Below are 5816 nucleotides of genomic sequence, written 5' to 3'. Positions count from 1 at the left end.
TTCTTGTTCTTATCTCTATCCTCCCTCCATCTCGACTATCCCATTTCCTCAAGTTCTCCTCACCTCTCCCTTTCTCTCTTCCTCTTCCCCTTCCACCCTCAATTCTCTGCTCCATTCCCATGCTCCCAATTTTATCAGGTGATCTTGTCTGTTTCCATTTTCCAGGTGGATCTATATGTTTTTCTTAGGGTTCACCTTATTACTTAGCTTCTCTAGGATCATGAACTATAGGCTCAACATCCTTTTGTTTATAGCTAGTATCCACTTATAAGTAAGTATATACCATATTCATCTTTTTAGCTCTGGGTTACCTCACTCAGAATAGTGTTTTCTTTTTTCTTTTCTTTTCTTTTCTTTCTTTCTTTCTTTCTTTCTTTTCTTTTTTCTTTTCTTTTCTTTCTTTCTTTTTTCTTTTCTTTTCTTTCTTTCTTTCTTTCTTTTTTTTCTTTTTTCTTTTCTTTTCTTTTTTTTTTTTGTGAGCCAGACTATAACTTTATTTGTCCCAGGGAGCTGGCCAAAGCGCTTTCAGAACTTCTGGAACTGCTTCTTGGTGCCAACAGCCTTAGTGACATTGAGTACATTGAAACTCACAGGGGCCTGCACTTCCCCACAGTGACAATGTCGCCGATCTGTACATTCCTGAAATGGGGGACAGGTGCACAGACATGTTCTTGTGGCATTTCTCAAAGTGATTGTACTTTCGGATGTAATGAAGATAGTCTGGGCAGATGACAATGGTCCTCTGCATCTTCATCATGGTCACGACACCAGACAGGATCTGACCTCAGATGGAGATGTTGCCAGTGAGCGGGCATTTCTTGTCAATGTAGGTGTCCTCAATGGCCTCCTTGGGCATCTTGAAGCCTAGATCAATGTTTTTGTAGTACCAAGGGAGTTTGTCTGGTGCAAGACAATTCTGTATTCTGTCAATTATGTTTTAAATAAATGCTGGTTGGTCCATAGCCAGGCATGAAATATAGGTGGGACAACCCGACAGGAAGGCGGGGCAATGAGAACAGGAGTATTCTGGGAAGAAGGAAGCTCTTTCCCCAGTCCTGTCCAGACACCAAAGAAGGAAGATGTGATCTGCCCTGCTGAAAAGGGTACTGTACTGAGCCATGTGGCTAACATAGATAAGAATAATGGGTTAATATAAGTTATAAGAGTTAATAAGAAGCCTGAGCTAATGGGCCAATAAGTTTATCATTAATATAAACCTCTCTGTGTGATTTCTTTGGGGCTTAATGGCTGTGGGAACTGGGCAGGACAGAAACCCCAATAAGCAGGCCCTCATGTTACAGAATGATGCCCATATGGACAATTGCTTCCACATAAAGCCTGAGACAGCTTGGGAAGTAATTCTAGAACAAAATAACGGAATCCTGCATGGCTTCTTGGTAGCAGCAATTTCTTGGGTCTGTTCTGCTTGCTAGAGGCAAGCAAGTGCTCTCATTTAACAGAGACTTCCTCACTCAGCTTTAGCTGCAAAACCTTGCAGCTATTTTAAGAGGTCCTGCCACGAAACACTTACATAGTGTTGATGAAAAGCCGACCACATGCTTTTTGGTTTTCAGTCGTAGCAGAAAAAAAGCCACATTGTTTTAAAATGCTGGCTTTCTGGGCCATCCTGCCAGGGCAAACTGTGACTCTTTCAGGCAGGCAGTCTGACTATGGAGCATTTGGTGTGGTTTGTGAGCAGCCTGCTGCAGCTTACTTGGTGGCAGAGACCTTGAAATGCCATAGAGTTATGGCAATAAACATGACTAAATCTGATACCTCTGCCATGAGGCTGGAATCTCAGAAGGCTAAGAAATGGGATGGATACAGCCATCAAAGCCACAGCTTTAATCCTACCCATACTGTTTGGTAAATTAAAGACTCATGTGGTCAGAAAAAGAGATATACAGTCAAGAGAGATTCAAAGAAAAAATTGGTTTACTGTGTGTTTAAAAATATATGCTGGTTTGGGAGAGAAAAAGATAAAGGTTAAAGTCCTTAAAATAAAAAAGAAAGAGAGAGAGTAGTTGGGTGTGGTGGTACACACCTTTATCCCAACACTTGGGAGGCAGAGGCAGACAGATCTCTGTGAGTTGAAGGTGTGGTAGCATATACCTTTAATCCCAGCACTGGGAAGGCAGAGACAGGTGGATCTCTGTGAGTTCAAGGACAGTCTGGTTTACAGAGTAAGTTCCAGGACAAAGATACACAGAAACTCTGTCTCAAAAAGTCAAAAATAAAAATAAAAGAAATAGAGTTTAAAATAAAGCCACATAAAGATGGAAAACACACAGAGAATCTGAATACTGTATGTTATTGTGCTTTCCTTAAATTCTTTGAATGCTGAGGAAGGAGCAACACCTGCTAAAGATACTTGTTTATAAATGCTGCTAAATTAATCCAAGATAGGTATTTTGAAATTACCTTGACTTCAAAATTGAAGTCAAAAGGTATCTTACTTTGGAGAAGACATTTTGCTTTTGCTTCCACAGGAAATGAGAGGCTGTAGATTCATTCTGAGTTAAGAAAAATCATGTTTGATCAAGGAAGACCACCTGAGAAATCTCTGGTAGAAACAGATGGCCCAGATGTCTGAGTTCCACATCCAGAACAGATTCAAGACTGCTGCCTTGAGATGATCAAGACACACAGGATACTCTAATCAGGACTTAATCATAATTTTAAATATTCTTTAGGTCTGCACAAAATTATCAGCATCCCTAACCAGCCAGAAATAGTGAGAAAAACTACACTCACATTCCCCCAAAATGGACTATGGATGTTCTTTTTTGTGGGGGGGTGGGGGGGTGAATGGTGTGGGACAATTCTGTATTCTGTCAATTATGTTTTAAATAAATGCTGATTGGCCCGTAGCCAGGCTGGAAGTATAGGTGGAACACCCTGACAGGAAGTAGAGACAGGGCAATGAGAACAGGAGTATTCTGGGAAGAAGGAAGCTCTTTCCCCAATCCTTTCCAGATACCAAAGAAGGAAGATATGACCTGCCCCACTGCAAAAGATCCCGTACCGAACCATGTGGCAAACATAGATAAGAATAATGGGTTAATATAAGTTATAAGAGTTAATAAGAAGCCTGAGCTAAAGGGCCAATCAGTTTGTCATTAATATAAAACTCTCTGTGTGATTTCTTTAGGGCTTAATGGCTGTGGGAATTGGGCAGAACAGAAACCCCAAATAACAGGTTCTCATGTTACATTTTGCCTTGCCAGTTTCTCCAAGCAAAACATGCTTCTTGTTTTGAAAGATTGTGGGCTTCTTTTGGTAAGCACATTCGGTCTGAAAGTCCTCCATCTTCCTGGCAGCCTGAGGAAAAGAAAGCAGGATGGTGTTTTCAAATTCCATCCATTTGCATACAAAATTCAAGATGTCATTGTTTTTTACTGCTGAGTAATACTCTAATATGTAAATTGCAACATTTTCTTTATCTATTCTTCAGTTGAGGGGCATCTAGGTTGTCTCCATGTTCTGGTAATTACAAATCATGCTGCTATGAACATATCTGAACAAATACCTTTGTTGTATGATTGAGCATCTTTTGGGTAGGTGCCCAAGGTATTGCTGGATTTGGAGGTTGGTTGATTCTCAATTTTCTGAAAAACTGCCATACTTATTTCCAAAGTTATTGTACAAGTTTGCATTCCCACCAGCAATGGATGAGTGTTCCCCTTACTACACATCCTCTCCAGCATAAGCTATCATTGCTGTTTTTGATCTTAGTCATTGACAGGTGTAAGATGGTATCTCAGAGTTGTTTTGATTTGCATTTCTCTGATGGCTAGAGATGTTAAACATTTCCTTAAGTATTTTTTCCATTTGAAATTCTTCTGTTGAGAATTCTCTGTTTAGTTCTGTACCCCATTTTTTAATTAGGTTATTTAGAATTTTGATGTCTAATTTCTTGAGTGCTTTATATATTTTGGAGATCAGTCCTTTGTCTGATGTGGTGTTGGTGAAAATCTTTTCCCATTCTAGGTTGCCTTTTTGTCTTATTTACTGTGTCCTTTGCTTTACAGAATCTTCTCAGTTTCAGGAGGTCCCATTTACTTATTGTTGCTCTCAGAGTCCATGCTACTGGTGTTATATTTAGAAAGTGGTCTTTTGTGCCCATGCATTGAAGATTACTTCCCACTTTCTCCTCTATGAGGTTCAATGTGGTTGGATTTATATTGAGGTCTTTATTCCATTTGGACTTGAGTTTTGTGCATGGTGATAGATATAGATCTATTTTCATTCTTCTACATGTTGGCATCCTGTTATGCTAGAAACATTTGTTGAAGATACTTTTTTTCCATTGTATAATTTTAGTTTATCAAATATCCATGTTCATAGGTATGTGGATTAATATCCCAGTCTTTGATTGGATTACATTGGTCAACCTCTCTGTTTTTATGCCAATACCAAGCTGTTTTCATTACTGTAACTCTGTAATAAAGCTTGATGTCAGGGATGGTGATACCTCTGGAAGTTCCTTTATTGTACAGGATTGTTTTGGCTATCCTGGGATTTTTGTTTTTCCATATGAAGATGAGTATTATTCTTTCAAGGTCTGTGAAGAATTGTGTTGTGATTTTTATGGGGATTGCCTTGAATCTATGGATTGCTTTTGGTAGGATTGCCATTTTTATTATGTTTATCCTACTTATCTAAGAGCATGAGAGACCTTTCCATTTTTTTTTTTTTGGTATCTTCTTTAATTTCTTTCTTCAAAGACTTAAAGTTCTTGTCAAATAAGTCTTTAACTTCTTTGGTTAGTGTTACCCCAAGATATGTTATGTGATTTGTGGCTATTGTGAAAGGTGATGTTTCTCTAATTTCCCTCTCTGTGTCTTTATCATTTGTATATAGGGATGTTACTGATATTTTTTGAGTTGATCTTGTATCCTGACACATCACTGAAGGTATTTATCAGCTGTAGGGGTTCTCTGGTAGTTTGGGGGGTCACTTATATATACTACCATATCATCTGCAAATACCAAACATTTGACTTCTTCCTTTCCAATTTGAATCCCCTTGATCTTCTTTTGTTGTCTTGTTGCTATAGCTAAAACTTTAAGAACTATGTTGAAGAGATGTAGAGAGAGTGGACAGCCTTGTCGTTCCTGATTTTAGTGGAATTGCTTTGAATTTTTCTTCATTTAGTTTGATGATGTCTTGCTGTTTATTGCTTTTAATGTTTAGATATATTCCTTGTATCCCGGATCTCTCCAAGACCTATATCATGAAGGGGTGTTGGATTTTGTAGAATGCTTTTTCAGCATCTAATGAGATGATCATATGGTATTTTTCTTTAAGTTTATTTATATGATGGATTACATTGGTAGATTTTCATATGTTGCACCAGCCCTGCACTTCTGGAATGAAGCCTACTTGATCATTGTGGATGATTTTTTTTGATGTGGTCTTGGATTCAGCTTGTTAGTATTTTATTGAGTATTTTTACATCCATGTTCATGAGTGATATTGGTCTGTGGTTCTCTTTCTTGTTTGAGTCTTTGTGTGGTTTTGGTATCAGGGTAACTGCAGTCTCATAAAAAAGGTTTGGCAATGATCCTTCTGTTTCTATTATGTGGAGCACTTTAAGAGGTATAGGTATTAGTTCTCCTTGGAAGTTCTGATAGAATTCTGCACTAAAACCACATGGGCTTTTTTCAGTTGGGAGATTTTTGATGACAGTTTCTATTTCCTTGCAGTTTATAAGTCTATTTAAATTGCTCACCTGGTCTTAATTTAATTTTGGTATATGGTATCTATCTAGAAAAATGTTCATTTTTTTTAATTTTCCAATTTTGTTGAGTACA

At 38.1% G+C, this 5816-nt stretch overlaps 1 pseudogene; it reads right to left on the bottom strand.

Annotated features, from left to right (window-relative positions):
* Window positions 1-525: 525 nt before the first annotated feature.
* On the bottom strand, window positions 526-3309 carry LOC130870343 (40S ribosomal protein S11-like; annotated as a pseudogene).
* Window positions 3310-5816: the final 2507 nt, after the last annotated feature.

The sequence above is a fragment of the Chionomys nivalis genome, chromosome 2 (genome assembly GCF_950005125.1).
Source record: "Chionomys nivalis chromosome 2, mChiNiv1.1, whole genome shotgun sequence".
In the NCBI taxonomy this organism is placed as follows: Eukaryota; Metazoa; Chordata; class Mammalia; order Rodentia; family Cricetidae; genus Chionomys; species Chionomys nivalis.
This window is presented reverse-complemented; position numbering and strand designations above follow the sequence as displayed.